Raw genomic sequence first — 27052 nt, forward strand, 5'->3', positions numbered from 1 at the left:
ATAACACAAACCGAACGGTCGCAGCCTCTTCGGTTGTGAAACGCTACACGAACACAGACAGTGACAGAGCCAGCGAGGTGATTTCCTGGAGTGCACTTCAAAGGGAGCGGGGTGGAGAGCGTGCGGAGACAGAAGGAAGGTGATAGGCTGACCGGTTTTGTGAATGGGGAGTGGAACTAGTGAATGAACGTGACGTGAAAATATAATCAGGGGGCGGACCGCCACAGTGTGTGTGTGTGTGTGTGTGTGTGTGTGTGTGTGTGTGTGTGTGCGCGTGTACACGAGTACAGACAAGAACAGGATTACAAAATGGCCCAGGTATGTTTTAGGGTTTGTCTCTCATGCAAAGGTGTGATAAAGTCAAGTGTGATTGGCTAGATGTGTAAAAGTCAAGTCCAAAGTCACCTCACTATTTACAAATAACTATTTTAACTTGAATAAAGTCACAATATTTTGGAGTTCACCCTCTGTCTTTTCCATATTTTTTTGAGATTTTGAAGTCAATTAACGAGAGTAGGAAGCGTTTCCTAAATATGTCATATTATACACATGTGTGTCTTTAAAATTCAAATGCCTGAAGAAGGTCTATGACCTTAATAAAAGTTCTCCGTATTGTTCTAGTGAAGACGGTGTGTGGGTTATTAGATTTTCATCTGATCCCTGCCTACGCACCGTCTCTGAGCTGATCAGGTGTGCATTAGACCTAGTTTTTCCTGTCTTTAAAATAAAAAAAATGATTTTCTGCAAACAAAACATGGAACACCAAAGCAGACGGTGAACTTGTGGTCTGGTTGATCGGTCTCACCTCCTCTCAGCCAGGGTTCACACTTGGGACTGCCTGTGTCTGTGTTCTTTGTAATCTCTGGAACCTCAGTCACACCTGCAAAGACATTCAAAATCAAACAGAGGGAGACACAATGTCAGCAGGACTTGAAACCAAGACTTGTAGACCATCAGCCAATTAGATGATTTCTAGACAAGCAGTATTACAGGATCATACACTGACCTACATTCATCACTTGTAGCCCATCAGAATGATGGAACACCAGTGTGTATAGTGACTCACTACCTCCTGAACTAGTGACTGCTGTCCTTTATCTTCAGAGGAAATTTAAATACCTATGTGAACAGCCTGTCAGGTAGAGTTCTAAAATTGGTTCACTAGAGATTGAACAGCGGACAATTTGATCGTCACGAGTCACCATAAATTACGGCCAACCGTTTTTGTTTTATATATGTATTTGTGCGTGTAACTGCGCAGAATGGGTGAAAGACTCCACTGTGTTTGTGTTACTACTGTACTATGAAAACGGTAGGTATGGGTCGTAACGAGGTGGTGCGAGGTCATTTGGACCAGAGCGGTGTGGTGTGGTGCAGGGCTGCTGTGTTGAAACCCGACATATTTGATCGTCTACAACTTCAAATGTGAGGTGGACTCTGGCTAATACTGTGGCATGGTCATATTGGACCTCCAGAAGGCATTTGAAGGCATTAAATCACTCTATACTGATTGATAAGGCAATCGGTTTTGATCAGTGAACTGGATGAATCCTATCTGGAGGGGAGAGAACAGGTGGTGGATGTGAACGGAACCCTGTCCTCCCTCCTCCCAGTGAGCTGTGGCGTTCCTCAAGGAAGCATACTAGGGCCATAACTGTTCCTAATTTACATTAACAACATGAAATCAGCATGTGACTGCAATTTGTTCTTGTTCGCAGATGACTCGGCTATGTAAAATCCGTCAAACTATCATTACACCTGGGTAAAATGTTTGGGGGGGGGGGTAGAAAAAATAATATTGTTTTGATATTACAGCACTTTGGATTATGGCACTTTTCTATTGTTGGTTGATTTGAACAGAGAAGGAAAATCATTGATATATTGTGTTTAAAGTATTCTAAAAGTAGCCCCATTGGTCATAACCTCAACAACTACAAAGTTATCCCAGTGAATTGACTCTACCCGAAGGAAATAAATGGATGATGATTACCATCATTTGGTTCGGGAGATGAAGCTGCACTTTCCCCTGACGTCTCTGGAACCTCAGTCACACCTGCAAAGACATTCAAAGTCAAACAGAGGGAGACAGAATGTCAGCAGGACTTGAAACCAAGACATGTCGACCATCAGCCAACAATTAAATGATTTCTAGACAAGCAGTATTACAGGATCATACACTGACCTACGTTCATCACTTGTAGCCCATCAGAATGATGCAACACCAGTGTGTATAGTGACTCACTACCTCCTGAACTAGTGACAGCTGTCCTTTATCTTCAGAGGACATTTTATTACCTATGTGAACAGCCTGTCAGGTAGAGTTCTAAAATTGGTTCACTAGACATTGAACAGCGGACAATTTGATCGTCACGAGTCACTATAAATTACGGCCAAGCGTTTTTGTTTTATATATGTATTTTGGATCTTCTCAGTGTGATGTCTCCCGCGTGTAACTGCGTAGAATGGGTGAAAGACTCCACTGTGTTTGTGTTACTACTGTGCTATGAAAATGGTAGGTATGCGTCGTAACGAGTTGGTGCGAGGCCATTTGGACCGGAGCGTTGTGGTGTGGTGCGGGGCAGGGCTGCTGTGTTGAAACCCGGCATATTTGATCGTCTACTTCAAATGTGAAGTGGACTCTGGCTAATACTGTGGCATGGTCATGTTGGACCTCCAGAAGGCATTTGAAGGCATTAAATCACTCTGTACTGATTGATAAGGCAATCGGTTTTGATCAGTGAACTGGATGAAATCCTATCTGGAGGGGAGAGATCAGGAGGTGAACAGAACCCTGACCTCCCTCCTCCCAGTGAGCTGTGGCGTTCCTCAAGGAAGCATACTAGGGCCTTAACTGTTCCTAATTTACATTAACAACATGAAATCAGCATGTGACTGCAATTTGTTCTTGTTCGCAGATGACTCGGCTATGTCAAATCCGTCACACTATCATTACACCTGGGTAAAATGTTTGGGGGGGAGGGGTAGAAGGGAAATATTGTTTTGTTATTACAGCACTTTGGATTATGGCACTTTTCTATTGTTGGTTGATTTGAACAGAGAAGGAAAATCATTGATATATTGTGTTTACAGTATTCTAAAAGTAGCCCCATTGGTCATAACCTCAACAACTACAAAGTTATCCCAGTGAATTGACTCTACCCGAAGGAAATAAATGGATGATGATTACCATAATTTGGTTCTGGAGATGAAGCTGCACTTTCCCCTGACGTCTCTGGAACCTCAGTCACACCTGCAAAGACATTCAAAGTCAAACAGAGGGAGACAGAATGTCAGCAGGACTTGAAACCAAGACTTGTCGACCATCAGCCAACAATTAGATGATTTCTAGACAAGCAGTATTACAGGATCATACACTGACCTACATTAATCACTTGTAGCCCATCAGAATGATGCAACACCAGTGTGTATAGTGACTCACTACCTCCTGAACTAGTGACAGTTGTCCTTTATCTTCAGAGGAAATGTAATTACCTATGTGAACAGCCTGTCAGGTAGAGTTCTACAATTGGTTCACTAGACATTGAACAGCGGACAATTTGATCGTCACAAGTCACTATAAATTACAGCCAAGCGTTTTTGTTTTATATATGTATTTTGGATCTTCTCAGTGTGATGTCTCCCGCTTGTAACTGCGTAGAATGGGTGAAAGACTCCACTGTGTTTGTGTTACTACTGTGCTATGAAAATGGTAGGTATGCGTCGTAACGAGGTGGTGCGAGGCCATTTGGACCGGAGCGTTGTGGTGTGGTGCGGGGCAGGGCTGCTGTGTTGAAACCCGGCATATTTGATCGTCTACTTCAAATGTGAGGTGGACTCTGGCTAATACTGTGGCATGGTCATGTTGGACCTCCAGAAGGCATTTGAAGGCATTAAATCACTCTGTACTGATTGATAAGGCAATCGGTTTTGATCAGTGAACTGGATGAAATCCTATCTGGAGGGGAGAGATCAGGAGGTGAACAGAACCCTGTCCTCCCTCCTCCCAGTGAGTTGTGGCGTTCCTCAAGGAAGCATACTAGGGCCTTAACTGTTCCTAATTTACATTAACAACATGAAATCAGCATGTGACTGCAATTTGTTCTTGTTTGCAGATGACTCGGCTATGTAAAATCCGTCAAACTATCATTACACCTGGGTAAAATGTTTGGGGGGGAGGGGTAGAAGGGAAATATTGTTTTGTTATTACAGCACTTTGGATTATGGCACTTTTCTATTGTTGGTTGATTTGAACAGAGAAGGAAAATCATTGATATATTGTGTTTACAGTATTTTTAAAGTAGCCCCATTGGTCATAACCTCAACAACTACAAAGTTATCCCAGTGAATTGACTCTACCCGAAGGAAATAAATGGATGATGATTACCATCATTTGGTTCGGGAGATGAAGCTGCACTTTCCCCTGACGTCTCTGGAACCTCAGTCACACCTGCAAAGACATTCAAAGTCAAACAGAGGGAGACAGAATGTCAGCAGGACTTGAAACCAAGACTTGTCGACCATCAGCCAACAATTAGATGATTTCTAGACAAGCAGTATTACAGGATCATACACTGACCTACATTCATCACTTGTAGCCCATCAGAATGATGCAACACCAGTGTGTATAGTGACTCACTACCTCCTGAACTAGTAACAGCTGTCCTTTATCTTCAGAGGAAATGTAATTACCTATGTGAACAGCCTGTCAGGTAGAGTTCTACAATTGGTTCACTAGACATTGAAAAGCGGACAATTTGATCGTCACGAGTCACTATAAATTACGGCCAATCGTTTTTGTTTTATATATGTATTTTGGATCTTCTCAGTTTGATGTCTCCCGCGTGTAACTGCGTAGAATGGGTTTAAGACTCCACTGTGTTTGTGTTACTACTGTGCTATGAAAACTGTAGGTATGGGTCGTAATGAGGTGGTGCAAGGCCATTTGGACCGGAGCGTTGTGGTGTGGTGTGGGGCAGTCTACCGTGTCGAAACCCAGCATATTTGATCGACTACTTCAAATGTGAGGTGGACTTGGGCAAATACTGTGGCATGTTGGACCTCCAGAAGGCATTTGAAGGCATTAAATCACTCTATACTGATTGATAAGGCAATCGGTTTTTATCAGTGAACTGGATGAATCCTATCTGGAGGGGAGAGAACAGGTGGTGGAGGTGAACAGAACCCTGTCCTTCCTCCTCCCAGTGAGCTGTGGCGTTCCTCAAGGAAGCATACTAGGGCCTTAAATGTTCCTAATTTACATTAACAACATGACATCAGCATGTGACTGCAATTTGATCTTGTTCGCAGATGACTCGGCTCTGTAAAATCCGTCAAACTATCATTACACCTGGGTAAAATGTTTTTTTTTGGGGGGGGGGGGGGGGGGGGGGTAGAAGCAGTGCTGTGTTCTATCGTGTTACCCTGTATACGTAGTGTGGCCTGCAGAAAATGTTTGGGGGCTAGCGTATACATCCAAAAACCTACCAAAACAGCGTATCTGATACGCTGATTTGCATCTGACACGCAGGAGGAGGGACTGGGGCAAGAATGTGGATTTCAAGCCTAGTGACTGTCTGAGGGGAGGGCTTTTATGTGCGGCTATTGTCTTTCTTGAAGTGATAATTAATGGCCGCTGACGAAGGAATTCACACATTAACTCAACGACCTGCCATTCACTTCATTGAACGGCAAGTCACTGAAGTGAGTACTTCATTAGCATTCAAACTGCGCGTCACAGCACAGCATAAAAGTCAAGGAAATGATGGTCAGTCTACTCCTGACTTGGAGCTAATGGGCCACTTTTTTTGCACATGCATGTGTTTCTTCAGTTACTTTTTATTTCTTTATTGCTGCTAAACCAAAACAAAATAATGTTAACTCTAATGCTTGTATGCAAGACTTAAATTAAGGTCCTTACACACTGGGGGCGATTTTTTCATGCGATAATAATACGTTTTTTTTTAAAACCTTATAAAGTCAATGCAAGCTTCCACATCCGTTTCGCGGAGCAAAAAAACTACTTTTATTTATTCTGACCGCATCCTAATTTTGCGGATATTCGCATAATCGCCGGTGTGTAATGACCTTTACAATAAAACATTCAATACTTCTTCAATACTTTTTCTGTCTTCAATGCCAAGTTAATACTACTAGACCCTACCCGGTGAAGGGCGCAGGCGAAAGTAGTTGCAAACTTGGGGTTATTGCACGTCCTGTCGTGCGGTTTCTCCCGCCCCCCCCCCCCCCCCCCCCCCATCTCCCCTGGTCACCCCTCCCCACGGGCACCCCCCCCCCTCCCTTCGCGGAACCCCCCGGGTCCCTATCTCCCATTGTTTGACACATAAACGCTAATAAGAAGCTGAGATTTGATGAAATTGAAAAACGGGCTTCGCAGTTAAGTTCAGATGGTAATGGTCAATGGCTGTGTGCAAAATCAGAGCAATTGCTCCAGCCACTGAGGAGAACCGGGCAGCTTCACGACTACAGACGCGACGACTACAAACGCGACTACTACAGAGGTTAGTCAAATTATAGGAGGATTCTGTAATAGATACAGGAATGCTTGCTGTTGACACTGCTATTATATCTGATAAGCCTAATCAGCATATGGTAATAATCCATGCTTTCTCTAAGGCTAAAAGCAGCTCCAAGTGCTTGAGTTACAGGGTGATTAACATTAGAAACAGTAGAAAACCAGTACAAAGCATACTGTAATTGTACCCAGTCTTACTGAGAAACTGGGCCAGACGCAGTTTGCCAGTGGGCCACACAGTTGCTGAGTGGGCCACATACGCGAGCAAAGCGCGCGTGCACATTTTTAAGTGAGGTTTGGAAATTTGTACAACAAATCCTGCGCTGTGATTGGCCAAAAATGTACCCTGCCTAACCCTGCACCGTGATTGGCCAATCACAGTCTATTCAGGACTGTGATTGGCCAGTCTATTCAGGACTGTGATTGGCCAGTGTCACATGACACATGTGCATAGCCCTATATAAGAAACCATAACTTAAAAAAAAAACATAACTTTGTTTTTCTCAAGTTATGGTTTCTTCCATCATAAAGAGTGTTTCAATAAATATATTTATTTTTTGTAAATGATTGGTTGACTCCATTCAGTATTGTGATTAGCTAGCAAGACACCGCCCACTTCACACAGGGTGTGATTTTTGGGCGGTGAAACCGCCCCTATAAGTGAGATTTGGAAAAATGTACAAATATTTTGGCCAGTGAAACCGGCCCTAAAAGTGAAGTTTGGAAATTTGTACAATTATCCTGCGCTGTGATTGGCCAATCACAATCTATTCAGGACTGTGATTGGCCAGTGTCACATGACACATGTGCATAGCCCTATATAAGAAACCATAACTTGAAAAAAAAACATAAATTTGTTTTTTTCAAGTTATGGTTTTGTCCATCATAAAGAGTGTTTCAATAAATGTATTTATTTGTACTTTGTACATGATTGATCGACTCCATTCAGTATTGTGATTAGCTAGCAAGACACATATATTTATATATGACACATTTATATATGTGTCATATATATTTATAACTATAAATATATATATTTATAGTTATTTAGTTATATAGTTATTTATTTTTTGTACATCATTGGTTGACTCCATTCAGTATTGTGGTTAGCTAGGAAGACACCGCCCACTTCACACAGGGTGTGATTTTTTTACATTAATGAATTATATACGCACGCATGTGTACGTGCCGTGCGTGTGGGAGGGAGGGAATAGTATAGTATACCCTCCAAAAAATCTAGAACACACCACTAGGTAGAAGGGAAATATTGTTTTGTTATTACAGCACTTTGGATTGTGGCACTTTTCTATTGTTGGTTGATTTGAACAAAGAAGGAAAATCATTGATATATTGTGTTTACAGTATTCTACAAGGAGCCCCATCGGTCATAACCTGAACAACTACAAAGTTATCCCAGTGAATTGACTCTACCCGAAGGACATAAATGGATGATGATTACCGTCATTTAGTTCGAGAGAGGAATCTGCACTTTTCCCTGACGTCTCTGGAACATCAGTCACACCTGCAAAGACATTCAAAGTCAAACAGAGGGAGACACAATGTCAGCAGGACTTGACAAGACTTGTCGACCATCAGCCAACAATTAGATGAATTCTAGACAAGCAGTATTACAGGATCATACACTCGTTTCGGTAAAATCCGTCAAACTATCATTTCACCTGGGTAAAATGTTTCCGTCCAAAATTAACCTCAGTAAGCCACAGACTTTACGATCAGAGTGGGTGACAATGTTATCACAAGGAAAGAAGAGATTACCTATATGGGTTGTATTTTAGATAAAACAAATATTTCCGGTGATAATCCAGAAAGTCAACCAAAGAATAATAGTTTTGGGCAGGATCTCCTCGTTGGTCAGTAGGAACACACTGAGGACACTAGCTGGAGCACTAATACAATATCATTTTGACAATGCATGCACCTCATGGTACTATAGCACCTCAAAGGCATTAAAACCAGTGACCATGTATCTGTCAAACTACTTCACTAGAGTGAGAAACACCAGAGGGAGCTCCACTGATGACCCCCCCCGGATTTGGCACAGACATGGGAGTGAATTAATTTTACGGTTATGGAATGCCCTACCAACAGCCATCAAAAAGTGTGACTCCCTACCCTCTTTCAAACGCCATAAAAGAACACCTGTCTGTCTGTTCATTTTGAACAGGACATCGACAACTAGACTTCTAGCTTGCCACCAGAAATTGACCCTGGTTCTTACTTTGTGTCTTGGCCCTGGCTGCATCATTACAGAAGATGACCACTCTCTGGAACCCCTTTTTGTCCAACACCGTCTAATAGGACACACACACACACACACACACACACACACACGCACACGCACACGCGCACACACACACACACACACACACACACACACACACACACACACACACACACACACACACACACACACACACACACACACACACACACACACACACAGCGTATCCATTAAACACACATGACAGCATACACATTAAACCACATTTTTACACGGCTCGGCTGAATGCTTGATTCTGATTGGTCAATCAGTGAATTCATTGGTGTGTTATTTTTCAATAATGACCCCTGAACTCAATAACAGAGCGCTGTCTGATCAAAGACTCAGCAGGTGGTGAGGGGTGTGTGTGTGTGTGTGTGTGTGTGTGTGTGTATACCTTGTCAGTGAGCTGGTCCAGGTAACTGAGTGCGTTGGCGTCCTGGACCCCCCACAGACCCAGGGCCTTCAGCCTGACCAGCAGAGAGGCCTCGTCCTGGTCAGCCACCGCCTCCTGCACCTGCCTCACTGGATGGATGGACCCACGCGCGCGCGCGCACGCACACGCACGCACGCACACACACACACACACACACACACACACACACACACACACACACACACACACACACACACACACACACACACACACACACACACACACACACACACACACACACACACACACACACACACACACATGTTATGTGAATATACTTTTATTGCTCCTAGTATTGATGATTTCTTGCATATTATTGTATGTCTTTATTATGTCTTGATGAATTGAATACACAGGACCACAATGGAAACAAACTCCCAGGGCTTTTTATGTTATCCTTTTAGCATTATTGTAGAACTGTAACTGTAGTAACTTTTTGCAAACTGTTAATAAAGTGTTCAATCAATCAAGACATTGTTAGTGCGATATCATGATGGCAATATCGTTTGATCATATTGATTGATTGATTGATTGATTGATCTCCACTTACCTTTGAGAGGAATCAGTAGATCATTCCTTTTTATCTTCTTCAGAACATTAGCCACGATTTGAATCGCAATACTGGGATAGGTCTGTGTGATCAGCTCTGTGGTTGTAATCCTGTCAGCGTTCTGTAGACAACTCTTTGAGAGCGCCTTGAGACCTTCAAGGTTAGCAGGCTGCCGCAGTTGATACTGGAAGGTTTTCAACTCTTGGTCTTCAAGCTCTTGCAGAATTTCAAAGATGCTATTATCAAGTGTCTCCATGTTTGATTCCTGGTATCATTTGGGATGGTGTTAGTCACAAATCATAGTTCAGGTGGTGTAGTTCTACAATGAGTCCACTAGATGGTGCACAGTAACTACATTAAAAGAATAAGAAAGCTATAAATAGGGTTTTGATATAAATTGGTGTTTGTTTTGTTCATTCAACCCATTAAGACCTGAGGCTGATTCTACAAATGTTGCTATATCAGTGGTTCTCAAACGTTTTCATCTCATGACTCATCCAAGATGTCAGACAGATGTGACACATCAAGCATGACTCACCAATGGAAGGTTTAGTAACAATCAGTTGTTTGCTTCTGTTTCTATCAGGACATCACTGAAAACAAAGAAATATAAATGTTAGACATGACCTCACAATTCATTTAATGAACGTATAATCTGCTAGTACGATCCTAAGACATCAAATCTAAATATTGTGTGTATGTTACAGTACATGCAGGACATCAGTCAGATGCGAGTCGACGCTGCTGATGCATTTGTACACTCTCAGAGTTATGCCGGTCCTTAAATGATAAAATGATAGAACCACTGATATTGTAATTGTATAGCAGACGTGAAGAATATACAAGCTCTGACAGTGTGATAAAACAGTTCCGGAAACGGTTCCAAAATGTGATGGAACCGATTCTGGTTCCTCAATGTTGGATCGGGTTCCTCCGGTTCTGGATCCAACGCTAACAGCAGGTACCATCCATGAGATTGGTGAAAAAAATAATGTAATAAGGTAAAAGTCCACATTGTCCACAAGGAAAATAAAATTCAAAGAAAAGCTCATGGACCCCATGAGCTTTGGGCCCCTGGGTCTGGGCCCAGTGGGCCTGGGTCTGGGCGTAAGGTACTTTGTTTGCTATTCTAAATGTGAATATTTAGGTTACTATCATGTGTTTTCTTTATATGTTGATTGATGTATTGATTTTGTTCCAGTAGTGCGTTGCTGTTTGTCGGCCATGGATTCATTCTCGTTCCCTTTGGTTTATGTGCAGCCAGCGAGGTGTGTTATTGTTCCTTTTATGCCTTCATTACCTTCATGTTGTAGAATGTTTATGCTTGATGTTATTATTTATGTGCGTGTAAATTTATGTCCGTAGCTAACTATAATATTTAAATATAAAATAATAATAATGAATATGTAACCGTTTATAAGTTGTATCTATCTCATAAGGAGAAAAACACAGCAACAACAAAGAAGAAAACATAAATACAACTTTGTTGCTTTCCAGGCCTCTCCCTATACACAAAAATAGATACAAATATTGTGACTAAATAATAGCCGTACTACATTGAACCTATTTCTTTGTTCCGCTTTTTTCCATCTCCTGAAAAGTATTGGTACAGACTGAAGATTATGTAACGTAGTTTAAGTTGACGTTACCTGTCACCAGTGTTGCATTGGTGATTTTATCTTTGGTGGTATGCTATTTTAATGACGTTACGTGTACGTCGCTTAATAACTTCACTACACATTAAGTTAATTCACGCTGACACCCGGCATTTTTGTAAAGTTTGTTGAGGTGTGAACTTAAGGGCTGTTTTTTAATCTGTGCATGTGCGTGCACGTGCTCCTGAAAAATCTTTGGCCGGACGCTATGTAACCGCTAGTCCACATCAACATAATATGTTATGTAGACATAAATACACATCCATGATTTTACACAACAAACAGTGATAATGAGACAGAATGAACCACCATCTTGTCTTGTCCTGCTCCTCCGTGCAGAGTTTACTTTAAACATTGCTGTTTTGCTGAAAGTTGAAGTTTACTTTCCATTTCATCCTTGGATTTATATATTACTTCTGTTACAACCTCACAAACCAGGCTTTCCACACAGCGGAGGTTTTCATTACAAACTGACCAGTGTGATCCGGTCTAGAGCTCGCCTTCCGTTTGCACACACACCCACACACCCACACACACCCACACATACACGCACCGTTTCCATATCCACTCTAGAGACCCAGACCAGATCAGCAACATGTAAAATGAACTGATCCCAGTCTAATCAGGTAGCCTAGTAATGCATTTTTAAATGTAAGTTATGTTTTTGACAAACAGAGATTGAAGGGAATGTGATGTTTTTGAAAAGGTTGTGTCAAAGAAAAGTTATAGACTATTCTGATAGTGATCATTTCTATAGACATTTCCAATTTTAGTGTTCCAGCTCCAATTCTGTCTGATCATTTTAATGTTGGCCTATAAATAGTTTTTTGTTTGTTTAATCACTTTCTATTTCAATTATTTATCATGTATCTTGTATGAGTTCTCTCTCCTGATTGAATCAAATCTGTATTACAACCTGAACATGCATTTAATGTTTACTAAAGAGCTGGAGAGACAAGGAGACTCCTGTTACTGAATTAAACACTATATAACAAAGACAGAATGTAGAGTTATTTACCACATATTTAACAAATAAATATCACTTAACCGAACTCTAAATGATCACAGTAATGGAATGTTTAATGTAAAACAATGTAGAAGATAGTTTTATATTCTTACTTAGTGGAAAATACTGCATGGCTCTGCACCTCCTCAGACGCAACATCCTGAGAGAGAGGGAGAGAGAGAGAGAGAGAGAGAGAGAGAGAGAGAGAGAGAGAGATGCAATATGAAAACATTAGCGAACCTTGAGAAACATGAAAACATTACATAGCATTAACCACATGAACCCCAGCATGCCTATTCTGGGGGGAACATTGCCTAACCTATTAATCCTGATGAAATATTGTATATTTTAGCCACACTGTACTGTCTATTTGAGTTCTGTCTCACCAGAGACAATGCAGAAGAAGCACGGTTTATACCTTGTCGCACAACGGTGTCGCGGGGCTAACATAGGCGTTATAAAAGACCACAACGCGGCATGGATGCAACACGTTGTGAGCTTGTAGATCGGCTGTTAGCTGCACTACACCGTGGTAGGACGAAGCATTATAACGCAACAGTTGATCCATGGCGTTAGCTTAGCTTCTTCTTTTAAGAACAGTAGAGCACCGTCATGCATGAGTGTAAACCAGGCTGCGTTCTGGATCAGGATGCCACGCACAATAACATGAAACCATGTCTTGAAATAGATATGTACACTTGTAGAGTTGCAGATCAATCATGGATAATGTTGAAATGTTTTGGATAATATTGGTAAGTGACACCTAGTCTGACTGCATCACAATATTTGTCTGTATCAAGGGGCATCCTTATATCTCTATGGGAGCATCACGTCAAGTGTATCAGTAGTTTATAGGTTAAATTAAGTTTGCACCACGTAGCTGTAGCCTATTAAACTTGGATCGGTCAGCATGCCATTAGCAAATACTCTCGAATTACTTTGTTTGGGAGTAAGGAAAACTAACTGAACAACTTACTTGAACAAACTCACGTGAGGGAACGAAGGATTGACAAGCCGAGCATAGACACAAGAGTCAGTGGCTGTAGTTATATGGACATATTTATTAACTCATTCCGAACAGAGATTCATACCCAACTGTTTACATGGAACCTGAATAAAAGTATTCCTCGTTTGCATGACCCAAACTAAAGCATTCATTCAGAATATAACTTTTGACATGCACAAAGTGGTTCCCGCCTACGCCCGGGCATGGACCAGGGGCCGCCCCGCTCCACTACCCGGGCGGAGCTTCCCCTGGTGGGCATGGGGAGGAGGCAATAGCCCCCTTGTGCCTCCGCAGCGGAGGTTTTCCGGTCGTAGGCAGGCCGGGAAGCAACGCACCGACTCCTGCCAGGCAGCGTTGTATGCGGTGCGAGCCCGCGTTCCTTTGTTATCGCCGTTTTAATGCGAAAGTAGCAGATCTACAAGTTCAGACCAGTTGATTTTTTTGTATTGTACCAGACACGGTCAAACTTAGGCTAGCCTACTACTTGTCACATTTCTCATGTAAGCTACCTTAATTTTATTTAAAAAACGTTTCATCTGACTGAATAGATTCTTTTGATTATATTAAGTTCCCGTTTCATGTCAAGGACAGGTAAAGATTGTTCCTCCATCACAGGCTCAGATCCTCGGAGCGTCCGTTCTCCTGGATAAGTCTGGGCTTAACCATTACATTATATAAGCTTATTATTAAATTACGCTATTAATCAAACATTTTATCCCGCAGGAGCGAGTGCTTCTCAGCACCAACCGTGGCCGACACATACAGAGACTTAAATAGACTTATGCAGTCTTTGAATTAAAGTTAAAAAGAATTTAAAAAAAAGAGATTTGATAGGTCATTTTCAGCCAATTCTGACAGCACTACTAAGCGCGGACATGTGCAAAAGAATGCATGTATTCCAAACAGAGGGAAGCGTTCGGAATAAAGTGTTTATATGGTAAATTCCGATTGGTATATTGTCGTATATATTGTCGTATATACCGATTCAAACGGTATATACCACCTCTCCTAACCCGGATGAAAATTAATTCGGGTCGGACTGGAATGGAATATTCTATTCCAATTGAGGTTTACATGAGAATTTTTATTCTGAATGAATTCATTCGTTCATTCATTCCGAATAGAAGTGGAATATACCTGTCCATGTAACCGCACTGTGTGACAGCTCATCTGTGGCTATATGGAATAATATATATAAAAATATATACAAATACAGTAGAAAGGTAGCCAGGTACGGAGTAATTATTATTATTATTATCAAGACGGCCTTCAGTGTTATTTTTACAATCATAACACAATTAACACAATGTTTCAGTGCATTTATAGACCATCAATCTTATGATTATAATCATATTAACTCTCTCCATCATAGAACGCATGATGAGCACAATAGGTTAAATGACCAAACACAAACGCACATTACAAAAAATAACCCAGGCTCAATATGAACCGTGTGTGTGTGTGTGTGTGTGTGTGTGTGTGTGTGTGTGTGTGTGTGTGTGTGTGTGTGTGTGTGTGTGTGTGTGTGTGTGTGTGTGTGTGTGTGTGTGTGTGTGTGTGTGTGTGAGTGAGTGAGTGAGTGAGAGAATACATTATAAATGGTTCAATGACAGATTCAGATGATCAGAGTATCTTCTATAAAAAATATAAAACAGAGTTGCATGGATTGTATTCAGAACTCACTAAATCAAAATGTAAATTCCACGTCAATGGGCAGCAAACCTCATCAAATGAGACAACCTTTAAAAGAGAGAGGGGAGAGAAAGTGATCATGATAACAGAGTTAAAGTTAGGGTAAGTAATAATTTTTGGTTAAAACAAAGTTTTATATTGTTTTATATTGTGATAGTAATCATTACTATAGAGCAGGGGTGGGCAACTTTGTAGATGGTGAGGACCACTAAATTTCCACACTCCGCATTGTTTATCGGCACTCTCGCCAGTAGTACCCCATTACTCAAAAAGCCCATAATAGTCACATATGTGATAAATAAGGGATATTAACAATTATTATTCGTTGTAACTTTGTTTTTATTCAACTTACCAAAGCTGTACTGCTAAACAAAACTTCACATTCCTGAGTATGCCTTTCAGAGTATTGCTGTAACCACAAAAATGAACACTAGAATTATAATTAATAAGGCTTCTATTAAAATAAACGAGAGCGCGCTGTTGTAATTAAAATGATTCATGGAAAGTTGCATGTTTGGAACAGCTGAAGGCAATAGTTCACCATTTCAGATATGTTTAGATTACTTTGTTTTTCTTTGTGATATTTTTTTTTTTTTTTGGCCTGGGGCCACATTGAGTGACGGTGCGGCACCGATTACTATCACAATATAGAGCTATTTAACACTGTTACTGAACATATCTATAGTATAGAGTGTTTCAGTAACAGTGTTAAATAGCTCTATACTGTGATAGTAATCATTACTATAGAGTGTTTGTTCAGTAACAGTGTTAAATAGCTCTATATTGTGATAGTAATCATTACTATTGAGTGTTTGTTCAGTAACAGTGTTAAATAGCTCTATATTGTGATATTAATCATTAGTATAGAGTGTTTGTTCAGTAACAGTGTTAAATAGCTCTATATTGCGATAGTAATCATTACTATAGAGTGTTTGTTCAGTAAAAGTGTTAAATAGCTCTATATTGTGATAGTAATAATTACTATGGAGTGTTTGTTCAGTAACAGGAGTCTCCATGTCTATCCAGCTTTAATAAAGAGTGGATTGCCAATTTCAGCCAATCAGGACAGTATATACGAGTACCTACAGTATATATTCTAGCGTCTATTTTATAGTGTTCCAGTTTCAATTGTGTCTGCTCATTTCTTTGTGACATCACTTCCAATTTCACTTCTTTATCCTGTATGAGTTCTCTCTACTGATTGGATCAAATCTGTATCCCAACCAGAAAATTTATGTTATGTTTAGTAAAGAGCTAGAGAGACATGGAGACTCCTGTTACTGATTAATTAAACACTATATAACAATGATTAATGACAGAATGTAGAGCTATTTACCTATTATTTAACAAAAAAATATCACTTACCCTACCTGTAAATGATCACAGTAATGGAATGTTTAATGTAGAACAATGTGGAAGATTAGTGGAAAATACTGCATGGCTCTGAAACCCCTCAATAGCAACATCCTGAGAGAGAGAGAAAGAGGGAAAGAGAGAAAGAAAGAAAAGGAAAGAGAAAGAGAGAGAGAGAAAACATTAGCACACCTTGACAAACATGAAAACATCATTACATCATTATGAATAGCATTAACCACATGAACCCCAGCATGCCTATTCTGAGGGGAACATTCACCAAAAATAGCCGATCTACAAGCTCACATCGCGTCATTGTGCGTTTTGAACACAGAATGGCCCGAAAATGATTATTATTCTTAAAACAATATTTTGTACCATTTCTGTCATGGCTGTGCCTCTATTGTAGAGCTACATTATTATGGCAAAACATATCATTACTATGCAAGGGATAATAGACCCCTTATCAGACAATGTCACACTGATAAGAACCAGTATGCGCACGCAAGCCGGCCCCAAGTGAACCCCACCTCTCATAAGATGCAATGTTAAATTGGTCACTGCATCACGTGTAAACATGAATCCCATCAAACTTTCAGATAATGTTTTTCTCCCCGTATGGAGGAAGAATACTAAGGATCTTCACTGTGAGTTCTCGCTCTTGAAATATATAATCCTTGGTTTCTGTTAGCAATTCAAAATAGCAATTCAAAGCAGTTGTCCCCCAAACCCCCATGAGAACGGGGGTCGCACTCTATGATCACGATACCAGAGCCTGCTTGGCTCACGCAGCTGCCCAATCAAGCCCATCAAGCCTAATTTACTAATAGGTTAACCTACTAATGTTACACCCTCTGACATGTGGATTTTAGTTTGGTTAATTCAAGATGACAACAGCAATGCTTCCTTCCTTCCTACTTGTCTTGAGTTGAGATACGGTGCCGTAGTGTGTGTGTGTGTGTGTGGGGGGGGGGGGGGGATATCAGCTGGGCTCAACTGAGAGAGAAGCAGCTGATGTGTACTTCTCTATCCAACAGTGTTTTACCGATCGGAGTACCAAGAGGTGCAACAAGCATAGTCAAAGAGGGCATCCTTGTTGACAAAAGAGGAAACTCTGCCCATAAATCTGGTTCTCTGGTTAACTCTTTTGATCACCTTACATAACCTCAAGTTACAATGGGAAGGGGGCGTGTCTGAATATCAAAGATCTAAATACTGAATCAAGCAGCAAACTGTCTGAGGTGAAACACAAAAGCCTGAGTACACGTTAAAATTTCCCCAAACATATTTGAAAGTGAAATATCCCTTTAAGTGCATGTGAATTACATCAATAACTAGAAAAAGTGCTCCTCGGAGCACAGGTCTCCGCCAGGTCAGGTACGTTATTGTGGCCTCCTGGTGGCGCTATAATAGGCCAATGTGAAAAGGGTGCCATTTATTCTTAGGTCTTTCACGGCAATCAGACACTGCATTCATGATTTGAGGCATTTTGTTCCAAAAATGTGTTTTGCTAAATTAGACCTGCTGGTGGCGCTATAACAGGCCAATGTGAAAAGGGTGGCATTTCTTCCTCGGCCTAGTGGGAATGTGCGTGTGAAAATTCACGGAAATCGCAAGCTGCGTGCATAGTTTGAGGCTTTTTGTTCAAAACGGACCAATCCTGCAAACTTTGGAAGCCAACCATAGGCAATGAGGATGGAATATGGGAAATCGGACAGATTTGTGTTGATCAAATGACTATAGAGATACTGTGTACCGATTTGCATGACGTTTGGATAAAATCTGTAGGAGTAATGTAAAAAAAAAAGGGTTTTGCACAAATCGGCCTCCTGGTGGCGCTATAACAGGCCCATGTGAAAAAATTGGGGCAGAGGTTCTGAATTGGCATCCAGGGAGTGTGTGTGCACAGTTTCGGAGCGACCGGGCCAACGGTGCCGGAGATTAGCTGCTAACACACAGACAGGACGGACGGACGGACAGACAGGGGCGAAAACATACTCTCTCGCCATGCCTTTCGGCCTGGCGGAGACAATTATGAATGACAAATTAATATGGTAGAAGGGTGCAATTTGTGACAATACAGCACAGAGATATTTTGTTTTTTTGTAGCACTCGTTCAATTTCTACAGCACTAATCACGATTTTAACCTCTCTGTCAATTGGTCTATTACCAAAAATGATACATTTAGTGGGTCAACGCAGGACACATCCGTCCCATTGGTTGGTGCCGGTCACTGCCGGGTCACATGGTTCACCATGTTGAACCCGATGTGACCCGGCAGTGACCGGCACCAACCAATGGGACGGATGCGTCATGCATTGAGTCCAGTTTTCTATCAGCGATCCAGAACTCCAAATGCAGGGAAATGCAAGGCAGACCATTCAGAACGGGCAGAAACACATCAGTATAAGTAGTCATATTAATCTGGCCATGACAGGCTAAGACTAAAGAGACACACACTCCTATTTCATTTTCAATGAATGTAAACATCTTTATTTTAAAAGTTGATTGATGAATGGCCTGAATGCTTTACACATTTTACCCATATGAGGAGCTTGAGCGTCTAATAAAGAAAAGTAGCAATAAATAAAGTATCCCAAATAAATGGGAAGCAGTTTTTATCAGTCCTAGTTTCACATCCTATACCTATGTACTGATGTAATTCACATTTTAACCATGCACTTAAACCCTCTATTCAGACAAAAAAGACAATTTTTTCCATCAATACAAAATCTCTTTCTCAAAAATAGCCTATCTACAAGCTCACAACACGTCACGTTGCGACGCTTGTAGATCAGCTATGTTTGGCAAATGTTACAGAAGCGTAGCCAGCGCTGGACAACGCGGGCAGCTGTCCAGCTGAGCCCTTACACACCGCTGGAAGACAGACCCAAACATACTAATAATAATAAAATAATAATAACCAAACGTCTGTCTCTGCTTAATGATAGATGGACATCTATCTATCTATCAAACTTAATAATAACCCAACGTCTCTGCTTAACGATAGATGGACATCTATCTATCTATCAAACGTAATAATAACCCAACGTCTCTTCTTAACGATAGATGGACATCTATCTATCTATCAAACTTAATAATAACCCAACGTCTCTGCTTAACGATAGATGGACGGGCACTCAGGCAGCAAGTCACCTTCCCCCCAACAACTCCTCCAAACAAACCATTCAAATCCATTCATAAATAAATAAATAAATAAATAAATAAATAAATGAATGAATGAATGAATGAATGAATTAATTAATTAATTAATTAATTAATAGATAGATTTGCGCAACACAGAGCAAAATGATTGATAGTAAGAAACCAAATGTACCCTTACTGTTACATAGCCTACATATCTGTAACTCTGAGTGTACAAATGGAACCAAATGGAGCCATTGGGTCCTGTTTTATAAAAGGTAAATCTACCCAGCAACACATCATTAACATTTACCAGCTGTAACATTTAAGTAATGAACACAAGCAAGCGTGCGTGCGTGCGTGCGAGTGTCCGTGCGTGCAGTGCACTGTCTCACACTCATTCCTTAAGAACACTGCTATCAATGAGGACATCATCAAATTCACAATAAAAGACAGACTACAAGTCCTTCCCACCAGACTCACTCTCTCCATCTGGTTCCTCAGTACTCAGGTTCCTCATTGCTTACACCAAACCACAGAACAGATCAGATCACTGAAACACTGTCACACATCTTGAATGGCTGCTATGCATACAAAGGGATGAACATACTGTAGCACGCCATGACAGAATAGTGGAACTCATAGCAACGGACATAAAATATCATGCATCCTCAGTGAGAATGTACAAACATTCCTGTGTCATTCCATCCATGTTTCATCTCTGTGATAACCCAGACATCTTTACATAATGATGAATAATAATGAATTACATTTATATATATACAGCTACTACATTATGTTACGACCACAATGGAAACAAGTCACCAGGACTGTTTGTGTTATCCTTTGAGCCTAAATGTCTTACTGTAGGCTACCACCATGCTGTTTACATTTTGACTAATAAAGTGTTTTAACAAATCAATCAAAACATTTTATTGAGGTTGATGAGAAGTCCAGAGAAGTGTCTGTATTAGAGATAACCAGCACCTTTGACCCTAGCCTGGAGGAAGCCTTTATGACCAAGGTCATTAGGACATTATACCCACAGGCTAGTTGTTAGGGTTTCAACAACTTGGGATGCACAAAAAGGAGTAAAAAAGGCTGGCAAAGTAATTTGCTGTCTCTGCTATAATTGGCAGCTGCCATATGGCGGAGACGCTGTTAATTGAGTACTGAGTGACATGCTTATTAACCTTATCTATAGCTGTAATATTTGTGTCGTGGTATGCTCTCTATGTGGACATGAATACATTGTTCAAATGTGTTGAAATTGACTCTCCTCTGTTCCTCCTAACCCCTCTCTTCTGTTCCCCTTTCTTCTCCACCCCTCCCTGTGTGCGTGCGTGCGCGTGTGTGCCACCCCTCCCGCGTGAGCGTGTGTGTGTGTGTGTGTCACAGTATATCCACTAATGTGTTCTTTCTCCATGTAGTAGTAAGACTTTTTGAATATCTTCCAACAACAAAAGATCATTAGCAATAGCATCATTAGCAGCCCTCAACCACAGTCAGCTAGCATGCAACACAAAGCAATGTGACACATTCACTCACTCACTCATTAACATGCATGAATAATTACAATAGGCATGCATCACATATACACGTACTTGGATGGAGATGCTGTGGATAAGTCTGCAGTGTCTCAGTGCATGTATGAACGCAACTGAACAGTCAACTTGTCTTCAGCTCTGACAGGACGTGTCATATCCTTGTCACATGTATCATATACATGTCTATATAAGGAAACAGTCATTTGAGGATGCACTGCAGGCGATTGCGTACACATATCTTGGTTACTCGTTCTCATATTGTTGTTGTGTTGACCACAATGTTATACATGTAATGTAGATAACATGTTATTTAAACAGATGCTAGGTTCATTGTTTACCTGCTATCCTATGGTTTCTCTACCTGTTTACTGGTGATTTGAAAATCATTACAAATCACCGTTGTAATGATTTTACATTTAAATAAATAACTGTATCAAGGAGTTTAAAAGTTACCTTCGAGTGCCTGCCTGAATACTATAGTGTGTGTGCGTGTGCGTGTGCGTGTGCGTGCGTGCGTGCGTGCGTGCGTGTGCAGTGCAGGATTAACGGAAGACTTTTGGTGCTGCAGCACAGGGCACCAACCAGTTAGCGGGGGGGGGTGGGGGGGCACCAAACGGCGGGGAGAAAGTGAAAGAAGACAGAATGGCAGAAAAGCGCCGACATGTAGAAGCAGCGGCTGTTGAAGGAGCGCTAAAACTGTGTGTGTGAACTCTCCTCCACACACCCTGCGTTAGTACTGCCTGGTGGAAAGGAGACACTTCTCAAGTCACACAGAGAGAGAGATGAAGTGTGTGCATATAATCCTTTACAATATGTGGTATAAATGCATATGGTTATGTGTATGTATATTATTATGATTATGTGTATGTATGTACAGTATACTGTATGATATGGTTTTGGCAGGCACATTTTTGCAATTTGTTTTCTAAGTCTTCAGATCATCTTATTCTGGGCAGAACATAATCAATGGCTAATTTAATCACTGGAACTGGTAACATTTTATCTGGAGACAGACAGTTATACTACCTTTCAGTAAACAAGCTCTTTCATAGAATAGGAGCTCAAGGTCTCTTCTTTGATATGGAGAGAAAGTGTGAAACAGCTGCCTGTCTTTCACTCTCAACATAAAAGCATTCTTCAGGTGGGGGTAGATTTGGACAGTACTGTATATATGTCAGATATTGTAAATTAATAACACAATTTGCCGTGCTCAGATATTATTGCTGGTGGGCCAAAACCTGTTGCTTACCACTGCTGTATGATAATGATGGCGTCATGTGGTTTGTCTGTAAGGCTGGTGGAAGTTAATTGTGTTACACTGTAAGCCAAGGCATGTCATAATGTCAGGGATTCATGTTAATACTTAAAGTGTAAATATATTGACACTTTAATGTGACTTTGTAACAACGTGTCAAATAGCAGCATAGTTTTCAGTTGCTGTGAGAATGTAAAGCAGACAGGAAGCCTCAAGCACAGGCATGAGTTTGTGGTTAGAACATTGGGCCTCACCAACCGCTCTGAAGAGGACGGCCCCTTTAACCTTGGCTCAAACACCAGGGGACCACAACATGATATAGGACACAGTCAGGTTTCACACCAAGTTGAAGGTTTATTTTTCAATACAACGTACAGTACAACATCAAGTGTATACGTTTTTATACCCCATAAAATACTGAATAAGGTAAAACAAGAATAATAGTGAACCAAGATTGAAACCTAACTTAAGTCCTCAGAAAACAAAGAAGTGATGGGCTGGCCAAACTCAAAAGTGGGGAATCTGGTGAGCCAGGCACTATGTGCCCGTCGTCTCACCACACTCCCATGAACTGCCAAAACATACGATAAAACTAAACTAACCAGTAACGAAAAACATACCAAACAAAACTTACGACCAGCCCATCAGAAATGAATAAAGAACTACAAATTAACTACGGGATCAATAGTCTGGTGTTCTCTGCTGGGGTGAGGAGACACCTAAGAGCTGGCAACAGCTCCTCTGTTATAGCCCTAAGCCCTAATCACACATGAGGCACAGCTGAGAAGGGGAGGGACAGCCAGAGCACTCCAAGGTGAGTGACAGGTGGCTAACCAAGACCAGGGCAGCAGGACAGGATAGACAGTGCCGTTTGAGCAGGACATGTGGGTCCATTTGGTTACATTTGTACACTCAGGGTCCATTTGGTTACATTTGTACTCTCAGGGTCCATTTGGTTACATTTGTACACTCGGGGTCCATTTGGTTACCTTTGTACACTCGGGGTCCATTTGGTTACATTTGTACACTCGGGTCCATTTGGTTACATGTGTAAAGTTAACACTAATCATTTAACAGTGTAGAGACATAAACCATAAACAGGTGAAAGATGTCAGATACAGTTAGTGCTGACATCTTAACCTCAGCTTCTGTTTTTTCACTCCTCTTCTTCCTCTGTTTGTGCGTCTTTACCACAATAACTCCTCCTCTTCCTCTGTTAGTGCTGTCCTGTCTTTACCACAATAACTCCTCCTCTTCCTCTATTGGTGCTGTCCTGTCTTTACGGGACCGTACCTATGTTCCCCAGGTTCTATGTTCCCCAGGTTCTATGTTCCCCACAAAAAAGGGTCTATGTTCCCCACTTACCAAAAAAGGTTCTATGTTCCCTGGGTTCTATGTTCCCCTTTTACCTAAGAAAAGGTTCTATGTTCCCCGTTTACCCCAAAAAAGGTTCTATGTTCCCCATTAAAAAAAAAAAAAAAAAAGGGTTCTATGTTCCCCGCTCACCCAAAAATGCAGGAAAAATACATTTTTAATTTCCAATTATTAATAACATCTCTGAACACACACAACTGAACATAATGGGGAGAAATTACTATCAGAAACTTGCCCGCCCCTTTCCCCTGGCGGCCACCTTGGACAAAAATTGTACCCTATGATAAGCATTGGTGAGGACCAATTATATGAAGATATGTTGAAAATGGGTGAAAATGGCGAGAGAGTATGTTTTACCCCCTGTCCGTCCGTCCGTCCGTCCGTCCGTGTGTGTGTCCTGTCCGTGTGTTACCAGCTAATCTCCGGCACCATTGGCCCGCTCGCTGCGAAACTGTGCACATACACTCCCTCGATATTAATTCAGAACCTCTGCCCAAAATTTTTCACATGGGCCTGTTATAGCGCCACCAGGAGGCAGATTTGTGCAAAACCCATTTTTTTACATTACTCCTACAGATTTTATCCAAACGTCATGCAAATCGTTACACAGTATCTCTATAGTCATGTGATCAACCCGGATCTGTCCGATTTCCCATATTCCATCCTGATTGGCTAAGGTTGGCTTCCAAGTTTGCAGGATTGGTCCGTTTTGAACAAAATGCCTCGAATCATGAACGCAGCTTGCAATTTCCGTGAAATTTCACACGCACATTCCCACTAGGCCGGGGAAGAAATGCCACCTATTTCACATTGGCCTGTTATAGCGCCACCAGCAGGTCTAATTTAGCAAAACACATTTTTGGAACAAAATGCCACAAATCATAAATGCAGTGTCCGATTGCCGTGAAAGGCCTAGGAAGAAACGGAACCCTTTTCACATTGGCCTATTATACCGCCACCAGGAGGCCACAATAACGTACCTGACCTGGCGTAGACCTGTGCTCCGAGGAGCACTTTTTCTAGTTGTATTTATTTTTGTGTGTAAAAAACTTTAACTTTTTTTATATGCTTTATAAATTAAGCACTTTGAAACTGAAGATGATGGCCAATGTTGATGATAGTAAAAATGATAATAATATCGTATCGATATCGTGAGGCCAATATCGTGTATCGTATCATATGTACCGTGAAATTAATGTATCGTGACACCCCTAAATAGATTTTGAGTCATGTCAAAGAAGTTTTCAAAACATGATATTTTGACACTTTAAAAACTGAAAAATTACAAATAACTAATGGGTATAAATACATGTATTTAAACCTTTTTAAATGTCTCACCATTTCCTGCATTTTTGGGTGAGCGGGGAACATAGAACCTTTTTTTGGTTGAGTGGGGAACATAGAACCTTTTTTAGAACCTTTTTTGGTTGAGTGGGGAACATAGAACCTTTTTTTGGATGAGTGGGGAACATAGAAGCCTTTTTTGGATGAGTGGGGAACATAGAACCCGGGGAACATAGAACCTTTTTTTGGGGGGGAGGGGAACATAGAACCTGGGGAACATAGAACCTGGGGAACATAGGTACGGTCCCGTCTTTACCACAGTCACGCAATAAGTTACTTACACACAGTGGTGTAAAGTAACTAAGTACATTTACTCAAGTACTGTACTTTTTTTTTACTTTACTGGAGTATGTCCAATTTTCAGTACTTTTACTTCTACTCCATTACCTATCTCAGAGGCTGCACTACAATTATTTTTAAACTTTAGTTACTTTTGATTATTATTACAAAACATACATTACCCACTTCAGCCACATATATACATCTCAGCCATTTGAAAATAGCAGATCTACAAGCTCAGAATGCGTTGCATGGCGACGCATTGTGAGCTTAGATCTGCTATTTTCAAAAGATTTTTATACATTTGAAAACTTGAAATGGGACATTCTGCATAATGAGTACTTTCTACTTTAAGTACATTTTGATAACAATACTTTTGTACTTTTACCCAAGTAAATTTTGAATTCCGGACAGAGTATTTCTACATTGCAGTATTGATACTTTTACTTAAGTAAAACATTTGAGTACTTTTTCCACCACTGCTTAGACATAAACAGTATTTTAACAGTTTTTTTTTTAGAAGTCTGGTACTGAATGAGTTAAAAATAATCATTGTTTTATTTATCATTCAAGGCAGAGTAAAGTCACTATAATAAAGACTTCAAACTGGAGAAGGTCATGAAGTTAGAAATATATTTATTTATCAATTACAAAAAGAGCTTTTTAAAATGTACTACAACATTGTATCAAAGTGTATCAGAAAAGGTTACATTACATTACAGTCATTTATCAGACGCTTTTATCCTAAGTGACTTACAATAAGTGCAACATAGGTAGGGAACGAAACTACTTAAGTCCATTCTCTTCTAAAACAAGCAACTAAGAATATACCTAGCGCTAAGGTAAAAGTGCAATATATCAGCTACCTATTTTCTTAAACAGATGGGACAAATAGGAAAATCAAATGAGAAAGAGCTAAAACAAATAAGTGTATAAAATAAACAAGATCTAATAAAACAATAAAACAAGACACCAGTGACTCTGCTGTCCTGACACCAGTGACTCTGCTGTCCTGACATCAGTGTCTCTGCTGTCCTGACATCAGTGACTCTGCTGTCCTGACACCAGTGACTCTGCTGTCCTGACATCAGTGACTCTGCTGTCCTGACACCAGTGACTCTGCTGTCCTGACACCAGTGACTCTGCTGTCCTGACATCAGTGACTCTGCTGTCCTGACACCAGTGACTCTGCTGTCCTGACATCAGTGACTCTGCTGTCCTGACACCAGTGTCTCTGCTGTCCTGACATCAGTGACTCTGCTGTCCTGACACCAGTGACTCTGCTGTCCTGACATCAGTGACTCTGCTGTCCTGACACCAGTGACTCTGCTGTCCAGACATCAGTGACTCTGCTGTCCTGACATCAGTGACTCTGCTGTCCTGACACCAGTGACTCTGTTGTCTTGATATCAGTGACTCTGCTGCAGTGACTCTGCTGTCCTGACATCAGTGACTCTGCTGTCCTGACACCAGTGACTCTGCTGTCTTGACATCAGTGACTCTGCTGTCCTGACACCAGTGACTCTGCTGTCTTGATATCAGTGACTCTGCTGTCTTGATATCAGTGACTCTGCTGTCCTGACACCAGTGACTCTGC

General features: G+C 41.0%; 1 protein-coding gene across 1 annotated transcript in view; it reads right to left on the minus strand.

Annotated features, from left to right (window-relative positions):
- LOC308075733 (NACHT, LRR and PYD domains-containing protein 3-like) overlaps window positions 1-8048 on the minus strand; it is a gene marked incomplete at its 3' end in the record, with an annotated part of 187927 nt that extends 179879 nt beyond the window's left edge. The window contains exons 1-2 of the mRNA XM_080415679.1: window positions 7992-8048; window positions 806-862 (exon numbers count right to left, since the gene is read on the minus strand). The remainder of the gene's footprint in view (window positions 1-805; window positions 863-7991) is intronic.
- Between the last annotated feature and the right edge of the window lie 19004 nt (window positions 8049-27052).

Source organism: Gymnoscopelus braueri (assembly GCF_963280865.1).
Source record: "Gymnoscopelus braueri genome assembly, chromosome: 20".
NCBI classification, from domain to species: domain Eukaryota; kingdom Metazoa; phylum Chordata; class Actinopteri; order Myctophiformes; family Myctophidae; genus Gymnoscopelus; species Gymnoscopelus braueri.